The sequence below is a fragment of the Columba livia genome, chromosome 1, assembly GCF_036013475.1.
Source record: "Columba livia isolate bColLiv1 breed racing homer chromosome 1, bColLiv1.pat.W.v2, whole genome shotgun sequence".
Lineage (NCBI taxonomy): Eukaryota > Metazoa > Chordata > Aves > Columbiformes > Columbidae > Columba > Columba livia.
In genome coordinates, this window is record NC_088602.1 from 142,390,897 (window position 1) to 142,403,472 (window position 12,576).

At 41.4% G+C, this 12,576-nt stretch overlaps 1 protein-coding gene across 3 annotated transcripts in view; it reads left to right on the top strand.

The window, feature by feature from the left end:
• Nucleotides 1-12,576, top strand: part of FAR2 (fatty acyl-CoA reductase 2) — a 152,592-nt gene that overhangs the window by 100,370 nt on the left and 39,646 nt on the right. The gene's annotated exons all lie outside the window — the stretch shown is intronic.

The window sequence follows — 12,576 nt, forward strand, 5'->3', positions numbered from 1 at the left end:
AGTGCAAGGTCCTTGCACGTGAGTCAGTCAGGGCAATCCCTCGTATCAGTACAGGCTGGGGGATGAAGGGACTTAGAGCAGCCCTGTGGAGAAGGACTTGGGGGTACTGGTGGCTGAAAGATTGGACATGAGCTGGCAATGTGCGCTTGCAGCCCAGAAGGCCAGTCATATCTTGGGCTGCATCAAGAGGGGCGTGGCCAGCAAGTCAAGGGAAGTGATTCTGCCCCTCTACTCCACCCTAGTGAGAATCCACCTGGAGTCCTGCATCCAGCTCTGGAGCCCTCAGACAGGAAAGACATGGACCTGTTGGAGAGGGGCCAGAGGAGGCCACAAAAATGATCAGAGGGCTGGAACAGCTCTGCTGTGAGGACAGGCTGAGAGAGTTGGGGTTTTTCAGCTTGGAGAAGAAAAGGCTCCTTCTTATTGTGGCCTTTCAGTACTTAAAAGGGGCCTATAAGAAAGATGGGGACAGATTTTTTAGCAGGGCTGTTACAATGGCACAAGGAGTGATGGTTTTAAACTAAAAGAAGGGAGATTCAGGGTATACATGAGCAAGACATTTTTTACAATGAGGGCAGTGAAACACTGGCCCAGGTTGCCCAGAGAGGTGGTAGATGCCCCATCCCTGGAGACATTCAAGGCCAGGCTGGATGGGGCTCTGAGCAACCTGATCTAGTTGAAGGTGTCCCTGCTCATTGCAGGGGGTTGGACTAGATGACCTTTGAAGGTCCCTTTCAACCCAAACTATTCTGTGATCCTGTGATAAATGGATAGAACTGGTCTGTCAGGCTGGTGAGCCAAAGGTACTAGCTGTATGTTGCTTTATGAGTCTGACAAGCCCCTTCAGGTTGCAGGCTTGAGGCCAACTAAATTAAGAGACTATGATGTTTCTAAATTAAGCAATACACTACTAAGAGACTAATAAAGTAATTACATGATAATTAATCTAAAAGCACACACAGCTATAAAGCTACTAATTATCATTCTTAAGCCTTATGAATCACACCCAGCTACTACTGAATAACAGTTCTATCTCCTTTCCCTTCCCACTATTTAGAATTAGGGTGCAAGTCTATCCCTCCCTTTTTCACTCTTGCACACCAAGTCATTCATGTAAAGACATGATGAAGACTCCAGAAGGTTGTCCAGTGGGGGCTCACTCTGGCATCCTTGCGGATTTGGGTTCAAAGATCAGCTTCATCACCATCTGTAAGCGTTCACAGTCCTAGTGACAGAAAATCTTCTCCTTCCTTTTTCTGTACCTGATTTTATACCTTGTCTCCTGGTTTTCTATATCTAAATGTGTCTTTTCAACACCCTTGTACCTGTCTCCATCCAAGCTCCTCTCAAATAAACAATCTCTCCCCAGTTACTTTTTTCCTGGTTGGTCCCATTTCTGCTGTATATATACCCAAGTTTAGGGTTTTGTCAGTGCTGTTATTATACTTTGGCAATCTCGACTTTGTGTGGTGTTACTTATATGGTTGCCTGGAGGCCTTACCTAATTATGAGGTTGGGTACTCCATCAGGGCCTCCTGCTCACACCTTATCACTCTGTAGTAGTGTCTACAGAAAGCTGTATGCCCTAAAGATGCTAGCTTTACAGGCCATGTGGTCTGGGGCAGATCTTTAGGCACTGGGGGTTTTTGCCCCAAGGAATCTGGAAAATTGATGGGCTGCCTCTACTGAATATAGCAGTATAGGTGGAGACTTAATGTAGAGATGGATTGTACTTTCCTCAGTTAAATATACAGTTAGGATGTATAGCCTTATGCAAGTAGTCCTTTTCAGAACATTGGGTATTTCTTAATTGTGAAACCACTATGTGGGATGAGAGGTGTATTTTATTTCAGTACACATAGTTGTTTGTGGTGTGTTCTGCTTGTTTCTTCTCTACTCCTTCAGCCAGTTTTTTTCACTGGTAGATTAAAGCCTTAAAGTAATTTATAACCTCAAAGGACTAGGGCCAAGGACACGGGCTCATTGACAGTAATCCCTATTCAGACAGGCAGGGAGACTTTTGTATACAAACAACTTTTTGTTATCCAACCTAGTTGAAAAAGTTGCTCATTCTGGTGACACCATGGACAAATGATTTGTTACACTGGAAGCATAATTAGCCCAGGTGCTCATTTTTCTGCCCCGTATGAACTGAGTAGCTTAAAACTAATTAGTGAAATCTAGATCGAGAAGCCAGAGCAGGGGATGCAGAAAACATGAATGCCGTTTCAGCTTACATGAATTCTCATTTTTGGTCTCCATTGGAAGGAGTATGAGCTGAAAATATGCTTGCAGAGAGAACTAACTTTTCTATTAATAAATTCATAGTATTTTGGGTATTTTGTGAGTGTCAGTGTGAAAGATGTCTCAAGTCATGGATCCTCTGATGAGAAAGTTTTAACAGTATGGCCTCAGCTGGAACAATTAATAGCAGTTCCAGAGATGGTAAATCAGCCTTGTAATGATTGATTACCCTTTAACAAATCTCTGAGAGATGCCAGAGCTAGACAAAATCTGAAGCTGGATTAGGAACACTTGGTATGGCTTTCCTGATCCTCCTTAAAATGCTTGGTTTTCCTTCCATACTAAAGTATCTGGATTTCTCTAAAAAAAAAAAAAAGAAAAAAAAAGGAAAAGTCTTGCACAGCATGTGAAACATCAGCTGGATTGTCTCTTACCAATGACAGTGTCAGAGCATTCTAGTCAGGTACAACTGCAAATTTTCACATGCTGTAAATGAGCCATCTGTGGCAACACTCTGATCTTTGTACCGGGAAGTAAGCGACATCTGCTCCTGGGAGAAGTGTTACTATCACAAGCTGACGTTAAACGGCCCTCCTAGCAACAGGTATCTTTATTCTGAAACAAGACCACACCTGCTTGATGAGAGCCAAGCTAGTGGAAAAGGGAGTGGAATACACATGCCAAAAAGTTTGTGTGAACTTCATGAGCCAAATTTACCTTTTCTTTACATCAGGATAATTTGATACAGTTCGGTGGGACTGCTTATATTTTACTTACATTCATGCCAGAAAGAGGTGAATTTTAAGAATGCTTGTTATGGAAAGAACCAGTTGGTCCAAGAACTGTCAAAAGAGGTCTCAAATACAGAAAGGGGTCTGTATTTTGTATTACATGCAAAGAGGCTGGATTAAGAGAGAAGTTCACAGTCATGAATCCAGCTGTCAGGCTTGCATGTGGGCTTCCGCAACAGTGTCTAAAGGGTTTCCATGGATTTTTCTGAGAACTGACCGTAATCAGAGACATTAATTACAACTGGTCTCCAGTAAGAGCAGTACTTGCAGAGCCACACTGCGTTGTAAGTAGCTGGACACTGTTTGGACAGATGGTTCTATCTTCTTAAAGAAGTCTTAAATTCTCTAAGCTGAAGGCTCCTTGGATGGAAATCAAGGATTACTTGTAACTCTCCACTTCCTTGCTTGCTTGGAATAGTGACACTACAGAAAATCGGTTTATAATGGTTAAGTCACCCTGTCTTAGAATCTCAACTGTTTTCTTCTTCACTGGATTCAGTCTCTTTTTTACAAGTGGCTTTACTTCTTGTAGTGTCCACACTCTTCTTATTAGTCTCATAGATTGCATTACCTGCTGACTAACTCCCAGTAATTTTCCAGTTTATTTACTTACTGTGTGTGCTGAATGTAGTCTTACCATGAGAATATGATTATAGTTAAGTAACAGCAAGGATAAGAAGGAGATATTTGACAGGATGAGATACCTGGGATTAATGCTTTTCTTTTAAGCACCAAACAAAACATTACATTGCCATGATGAACGTAACAAAAATGTATGTGGAATAGCATAGGAAGGCTGAAGTATTTGTATCGGACTTAATTACAGAGGAAACAAACTGAGATTCCACAATCTGTGTTATACAGATGTACAGGGAAACAATCTCTTGAGGTTTAGGATTGTGGAAAGCAGCTCTGCAGCCAGCAACTTGAAGGCCATGTGGCTCGAGCTCTTTGGGTCGGCTTGCTCAAATAGCTGGTGGTCCCATGGAACCTTTGCAGACAAAGTTGCTACTTCTATGTATGATTTGGTTGGTGGGAGTAGGTGCCACCGTACAGTGGCCGGTGAGAAATGAGAAATTGGCCTGGCTAAGTCAAAAACTTCCATGTTTTAACAATTGTACTGTTTGACAAGGTCCATAAATTGAATATTCTTGGGATAAATTTTAGGCACTAAGACCAGCTGGAGCGAAACGGCCTGCACTCAAGGCATTAAACTTTCTTACTTTCCGAAACATCATTGCCACATGAGAGATCTCTGTTGGAAAAAGCCCTTGTGCTGACTTGTGACAAGGGATTCGTTCATCTTTCTCATAGTTTGTTCAGGTCAAAATTGTGCTAAGACCCTTCTAACAGTTGACCAATATAGATGATTACGTTCCAGAGCCCAGGGCATAACCCGGCAGAGTTTAGTTTACAAGTATACATATTTCCACAGAATTCATTGGCGCTCTTGGGTGTTGTCTGTGACATCAAAGTTTTTTTTCCTCTCTTCTACTTTTAATCAAAGTGAACTTTGGTGCCCACATTACCTGTGATTCTCTTCACAATGGCTTTCCCTTCTTTATGCCTCAGAAAGAGGTCAAGGATCTTAAAGTGAGTGTGGAAGGGCAGAGCATCCACCCTAGGTTGCCACAACTGCTGCAGCCATTTGTTTAGAACAGCTCTTTGGAGGGGCCCAAGTTCAGAATGGAGTGGAGTGGAACAGAATGGAATGCAACAGAACGGAATGGAACAGAACAGAGTAGAATAAAATAGAACAGAATATTTCAGTTGGAAGAGACCTACAACAGTCATCTGGTCCAACTGCCTGAGCACTTCAGGGCTGACCAAAAGTTGAAGCAAATTATTAAGGGCATTGTCCAAATGCCTCTTGAACACTGGCAGGCTTGGTTCATCACCCACCTCTTTATGAAGCTTTTTCCAGTGTTTGACCACCCTTTCAGTAAAGAAATGGTTCCTAATGTCCAGTCTAAACCTCTCATGGTGCAGCTTTGAACCATTCCCATGTGTCCTGACGCTGGATAACAAGGACAAGAGCTCAGCACCTACCTCTCCTCTTCCCCTCCTTTAGAAGCTCCAGAGAGCCATGGGGTCGTCCTTCAGTCTTGAGTACCTCAAGACTCTCTCAGAAGTACTTACAAGAGTCATAGGGCCCAGATGTACCCACAGAGTTGTCCTTAAAACAAAATGTTGAATCGTGTGGCAGCACTGTGTATGTATACAGATTATGCACTAGCTGTCTCAGCAGCATCTGTGTGACAAGCAGTGTGCCTGTGTATCCTCTTTGGAAACAGCATGGTAGCAGAAGAAGTACCCTCAGTGTCTGGCTGAGATAAGGTTGCCTGAACGTCTTCAGTCATGGGGCTCCCTCCGTGACGTTTCAGCAGAGCTCTGTTTTCACCAAAAACTGAGATTGTGAGTTACTGCATAGAGAGACACCACCAGGCAGACCTCAAGACTTCTGTGGGGCTCAACCAGTTCCAACCATCAGAGGATATGATTGTTCGTATAAACAGGGACTGCCATGCAGAGCTGATGCTGACTGTGTTGTGCTGGGTCAGCTCTTTTTACAGCCGGCTGAGGATGCCATTGTGCTGTATTTAGTCTGTGATGGCCACTTCTTTTTCACATCATTCCATCCTACGAAGCTTCACAACTGAGTTCTACAGTCAGGACTGCATCTCACTCATTTGCAGGGCTGCACTATGTCTCCTTTCCTTCTGTGTGATTCAATGAGCCAGGCATGCCTGGTCAGCCAGATGTGTAGCTGTGGGCAGCTGTATCTGGCCTGTCTCTCCCTACTAAGGCTCCATGTGAAAGGGAGTCTTATCTGAAAACATACTTTGCAGCTGCTGCCTACATGTGACCCCCACACACACTTCTGCAAAACCCCACTCCATATCATCTGTATCACTATATACATGAAACTTATCTTTTTAGAGGGTAGAAACCTCAGAGCTCTGCACCTGTGATACATAACTTGTTTTAATGTGATTATAAGTGAGAATGCATTAGAGATCACACTGTCTAGCTGCCAATTACTCCAATCTCCATATACTCCTAAAAATCAACCTGTTTTTTTTAGGTGCTTTCAAATGGGAAACTCATTTTTGATCATTTCTTTAAATGTCTCCAAGAAGTAGGCTTCTGTGTTTGGCACAAGCTTTAGTCCTGGCTGGTTAGCCTTTGGGCACTCAGCAAATGCTCCTGAAGTTGTCTGGTGCCCAAGCAAATCTGGCAGGTAAACATCAAATCTGTAATTAAGCAATGAATATGGAAAAGCCAATTCAGATCCTGTGTCTAGATAACTGTACTAATTAACATTTCCAAGTACATACAATGATTGTCTAAGTAATCCGTACGGAATTCTGCATGGCAGAATTGAGGAAGGGGAGATAGACGGGGCTCTGGTCATTGAAAAGTGCTTCTGCTGTCCTTCGGCTACTAACTCCCCTTGAACCTATGCGCACATTGAAGCAAAGCTATGGAGGAGGGATGAGAAGGAAAACAGTTCTGGAAAATGCATGGGAAAAAAACAAGTTAAATGGTTCCTTGTAGGAAAAGCTCCAAGTCTTACCATCCTCCTTCCCTGCACTTGAATTCTTCCCCTGTTTTAAATGTCAAGCATACCATCAAATACTGATATTGATATCTGTCTAAATACCACACAGGGGCACAAGAAATGTCTGTGATGAATGTCAAAAAGCTCCATATTCTGTCTGTGACTTGTCCACCCACCTGTATGATGGTACTAGAGACCACAGAAAGCTTTTCCATGTCTGTCAGGTCCCTTATGACTCTGTATACAACGCTGACTCTGAAAGAAATCCTTCTGCTCTTCCAGATTAACTGACATGTAACCCGAGAATTGTTGCTAGAAAACAGCAGGCTTTGTCAGCAGCCAATTTTCAAGGAAATTGGCTGTTTGAAACCACATCCTAAGTAGCTGGCTATACATATTAGCCTTAGCTGACCTATATTGAAATTTACCGTCTGTCATCTCTTTGTTTCTGTAGTTTACATCTTTAAATAATCAGCTGTTTTGTTTACTAGATGTTGGTCATGGGTAACTGTATTTCCACTACATTAGCTCTATTCAGGGGAAAGTAATAGCTCTAGATTGAAGCATAAGCCACTTGTTTTCCTATAATGAGGAACACTCTGCTACGTGCTTTCTAACTGATTAGATGAATTATACTTTATTTGCCTTGAGAAGAACCACAGTTAAAAGCAACTTTCTAAAGAGGAAATGAGGCAGAGAGCACACAAAAGGGAAAAAAAAAAAGGGTCTATCCCCATTAATGCTGCCTGATCTGCATTTTCACACATTTCTTGACTGAGCAACCCTGATGCTTATTACTGGAAATGTACCAAGCTGGAAATTAATTGCTGGCTAATTACTTTATGTCAAAAAGCTCCCCAATTATTTCTCAGATTGCTACAGTGGCAATTCTAAAAGTAGCTATGTACCTTCCTTCCTTCAAGACTCTATTGGAGGATTTTATCAGTGGCAAACACAACTGGGATAAGCCCTTTCATCAGGATAAAACTGCAGACATCAAGTGGTTTTTTTTTTAAAGAGTTATTTTGATGACTTTGGTACCTTCAGTAGTTTAGATTTGTGCTGGTTGCTCATGTCCATTTATGATACTGCCATTGAAATGACAGAAAGATGGATATAAGTGCCAGGATATTAGTCTGTGTATCTCTATATAGTCTGTTCCCTAGCATTTATACACCAATAATCTGTTCAGAAGAGGGATTTCAAACACCACATTTTTTAAATTATTCCACACACCAAATGAACACCTTGTTCTTTAAAGGAATGGTTGCCACAGAGTTTTATCCGTTGGCCTGCGTCTTGCTTAGAATCAATTATTCATGTTTATATTCTCCTGAATTGCATTAATAAATCCCTTCAATTTCTTTATCTGAAAAGGTGGAAGCTTTCTTCCTTTTTTTTAATTTTTAGTTGAACTCTCTCAACCTTTATCTTCTTGGCAGTTCTTCATATATGAGATGTGTTTTATGGGAATTCTCTCGTTTTTCTCCATTTTAATTGTTCTCATACAGTAATGCCTTGAAGTGTGCATACTACAATGTAAGTTATAATACCAACTTTTGCTAATCCTCCTAGAGAAACCTGGTATCCCAGTTCCTATTAAACACACCTGGCCTCACTTTGCACCACAGAAGACCATTTTTTATTACTCTTATGAAAAAACTTGGCAACATCTGGTTAAAATGGTGTAATTTGGATGCCTTGATTGACTGTTGGTTTTGTACCACAGGAGAGAAAAAAGTTATCTTTCTAGGCCACACTTAAAAACTTGATTTTTTCTGGGTCAGTCACCAAAGTGTTTGGCCCTGTTCTGGCAGAGGGAGAGCTGTGTGTGCTCTTGCTCAAGAGGCAGCTTGTTGCAGAAAGGAGCCACAGCAAGTTACAGACTGTCAATAACGTGATGAAGAGCCGTAGCCCACCTTCACTATGGCTTGCATTGCTGAGACATGTTTATTCAGCACTTTGGAAGATGAACCCTTCGCATCAGGGGAGAGCACAAGAAATAGCGTTAAATAATGTCACCAAGCAAACAGGAGAACTGCTTTCTCTCAATTTCTCAGTGAAATGCATCCTGCATAGTGCCTCTTACATAAGTTGGTTTTTGAGGAGTGAGGACTGATACATCCAAAAAAGGAAGGACTGCCCAGACTTCTTCAGAAGGCAGCTATAAGACCAAATACATGCAAGTTCGTTTTTAAAGCAGACCATGGCTTAGGCACTCTATTTTTCATTACTTCACATTTGCTTCACTGAAAATGCCTCCCGAGGAAGAAGCAAAGCCTTTGGCATTTTACATTGTTCAGTGGTTCCTTTATTTTTCAGCTGTGCTGTCCCAGCAATGTGTAATTTGCCCTTTCTTTGATGTTTTTGTATCTTTGTGATATGGAAAAATATCTAATTGAAAGATTGATGGGCAGAAATCTGTCTGAACTACTACACGCCTTAAGGCAAGAGCAGAGAAAACAGGGAGTTAGAGGTGCCATTTGGGAAGGGAGGTCAAACCTTAAGTGGGCAGGAATTAGAGAAAGAGATGCCCATCAAACATACTCAGATATAATGTTGGAAGATATTCTAGATGTCCTGTTTTCATAATAAGTGCTTGATAATGTAAATTGAAATCACAGGCATTAGATGATTATTACTATAAATGAGAATTACCCGTTTATAAAATTAGAAAATTTCAGCAAATTTCACAGTGAAATTCTCACCTCTGTTGAGGGACAGCACAGCCTATGCAGAACTTACATCCTATTTTGAGGATTAAAATGGGAATAGCAGTTATTAGGTTCATTTATTCTGTTTTGGCCAAGGCAGCAGTGTTGCCTCTGGAATGCATTATGATACTTAAAAAGACACTGAAAGAAGGATATGTTATTACTGATTTCCTTCAGTTTAATTAATATTGGACATGGTTGATCAATTTGAAATCAAACATCTTGCCCTTCTCTTCACTATAATTGTGTGGCAATTCATGTGTCACTTTTGGGGTATTGCTGACTTGGCCAGAGTCTTCATGTGGTTCCAACAGTACAGCATCACAGCCCATTTCTATCCATTGAATATATTTTGTATTGACAGATGGCTTCTAAAAAGAAAAGACAGAACAATCCTTAGGCCTCATGCAGTTATTGGGAATTTATTATATATGCTGTGGGTGACTTAGTTGGAATTTAGAAATGCAATTATTGTTAACCTGCAGTTGGAGCATTATCTTTATGTGAAGCACTCCTTGAGCTATAGGAAACAGTATAGAATAAGCTGCATTTGTTTTGTCTTTGAATCTTCTTGCGCTTTCCTGTAAAGCACTGACAATTCTGAAATTTTCAGATGTGATAAAAGAGGCAGCAGACTTTGATTAAACAGCTGCTCCTGTTATCTGATTTAATGGTGACGATGAACTGAATGTTCTTGGGATCCAGAAGGCTTCCAAAGCAGTATGCTGATTTGCAACCTTGCTTCTAGAAAGTGCCTTCATCCTTTAGAGAAATGCAGTCAAACATCAGAGGAAGTGAAAAACTACAGCTGCTGAGTGGCGTATGGTAGGTACTAGGCAATACCTAGCAGCAGGCACAGAAACTGAAGAGGACATTGCCTGCAGTGGGAATGTCAGTAGATGGCATGTAGGCAGAATATAGCTGTCCAAGTTTGAGCAAGGCTGGCACTGCAGAAATACTACTTTTCTTTTTATATGCCATGACTAAAATGGGGAAAGGGCTGATTCATTCTTTCTCTGCCCTTGCATTATTTATGCCAAAGTAAAACAAGTATAAATTAACTCTTATTGGGTGGAGTTTTACACTCTCTCTGCAACAGAACAAACAAATGCAGAATTGTTCCTAAAACTCTTGAAAGATAGCTTTGGTCTTACATGGGTTCTCTGAGAAACCTTTCCATTTTGTGTCTCATCAGGGTTTGCTCATGTGCAATCTCTTGGACAGCCCATCTAGCTTCCTCTTGTTAGAAGATAAGCTTTTAACAGACAGTAATGTTGGCAGTACCCAGTTCTGTACATAAGTCATTGGGAATTGAATTACTACAGTCCAGCTGTCTCTCACCAACATTTTCGACCACAGTTAGCTTTCTCTGTCTAGAAATCCATTCTCTGGGCTATACTACATTGCTGAAATATTCGTGTAGTTGGATGCAACTGAGAGAAATGAAATAACATTTTCATGTGCTAACTTTTGGTAACTTGCTCAAGTTTATGAAGGATGCACAGCTGTGTGTTAAAGAAAAACACATGAAGTCAAGTAAACAGTGTGCAGCATAGTGGGGAAGGCTGATTATTTTCTTATCACTTCTTAATCTCTAAGAACATCAAGGTTTATCCAGATTTGGTTGTCAGATGAACAGAAAGATGCTAATCACTTAATCAAACAAGAAACTATTGCTGGTAGTATCAATGTAATCTTTCCTATGTGTTTTTCTCTTAATATGTTTGATTTTTGTCACACAATTTCCGCTCTTACGTGAGCACTGGGCAAGTTAAAGACAGAACAGCCTCTAGGAAAACAAGAGGTCATGATAGTAAACAGATTTACAAACTCAGTGTTGCTGATGAGTAAAATACACAGTAGAGGAAACACCCAAAAACCACAGAGCTCCTGAGAAGCCGGCTGCCCCATCCATCTGCACCAAGGCAGGTTCAGCTATTCCCTGACTTTCCTGGCAACACTTATTTAGACAGTTCTTAAATGCGTCCGAAGGTGGTGGCCCGGAACACCTACCAATAATCTGTCGCACTACTTAGTCATTCCTGTCAGTAGGTTAGTTACCTTTGAGGTGTGGTTATCTTTTGAAATCTAGATTATACCTCTTCAGATTGCCTAGCCTCTCTATTACATTTATTCTTTCTACCCTTCTTGTTATCACCTGCTCCCAAAAACGAGAAGCTTTTTGGACTTAACTGTTACTATTATTTCAGTTGATGTTGCTCAAATACAATAATGCTGGCCAGCAATACAAAACCCTTAGATCAAATGCTTCTAAAACTTAAGATGATTTTTTCAAACCCTACTCCAGCAAACTCGCACAGTGTTTTGAAATTTAGGCTTCATCTTCTTTGCCTGTGAGATTTACCAAATAAAAGGTCTCCAGATGGAACCTGCAGTAGCTGTCTGCTTTTTTGGCACAAGCAGACCTGCACCCAGACCTGCTGGACTGTTACCAGTACCTCTGAGCTACTCACAGGGTAAAAGTGGGAACTGAGGAAACTGACGTTTTTACATGGGCACTTTACAGGGTTGGTGCAGAGTTGTCTTGCTGTTCAGGTTATCTGTTACCTCAGATCTTAGGCAAAGCAGGGTGCCAGATGCTGGTTTCAGACAAGTCATCAGACAGAACAATATATGGAAATGCAGGGATCTTTTTACTGAGTAGATGCACAGTCTTGTCATTCTGCAGAAGACTGGGCAGAAAAGATGTACTGGAAAGAGCTATGGTTCATAGTCATAGAAAAAAAAGGCTGGAAGACAGCTTGAGAGGTCAAATAGCTACACACTTGTCCAGTCATGCAAAATTGTTAGTGGCAGTCAGCAGCTTACCCAGTATGAGTTATTGAGATTCCCTATCTTTCCATCTTAAAGGCAGTTCCACCACAGGACCCATCTGACAGGAGCAGACTGACAGTAGGCCAGGAGCAGCATGGTGAAGAGGAAGAGCCAGAATGTGTCCTGCTCCCCTTCTGTCCCCAAGTTCTTTGCAGAAGCATCAAGAAAATTGCTGAAGTCTGATGCTTCCCAGGCTTTCCCATTCTGTACTCTGCCTTCCTCTTTAGCTTCGATTATGATCCTGCAAGCAGCCCTGGAGAGTGGTTGCAGGAGATGTGTAGAAACAGGAATTTCAATTGCTGTCCTGGGAAATGAGTGGTGCACAGCAGGTTAATTCATCTCTTCAGGGCAATGCATTATCTGCTATATTTTTGTTCTCTTTCCCCTGTGAGGTTTTCCCATGGGAGGGAACAAGTGAATTAGTAACTAC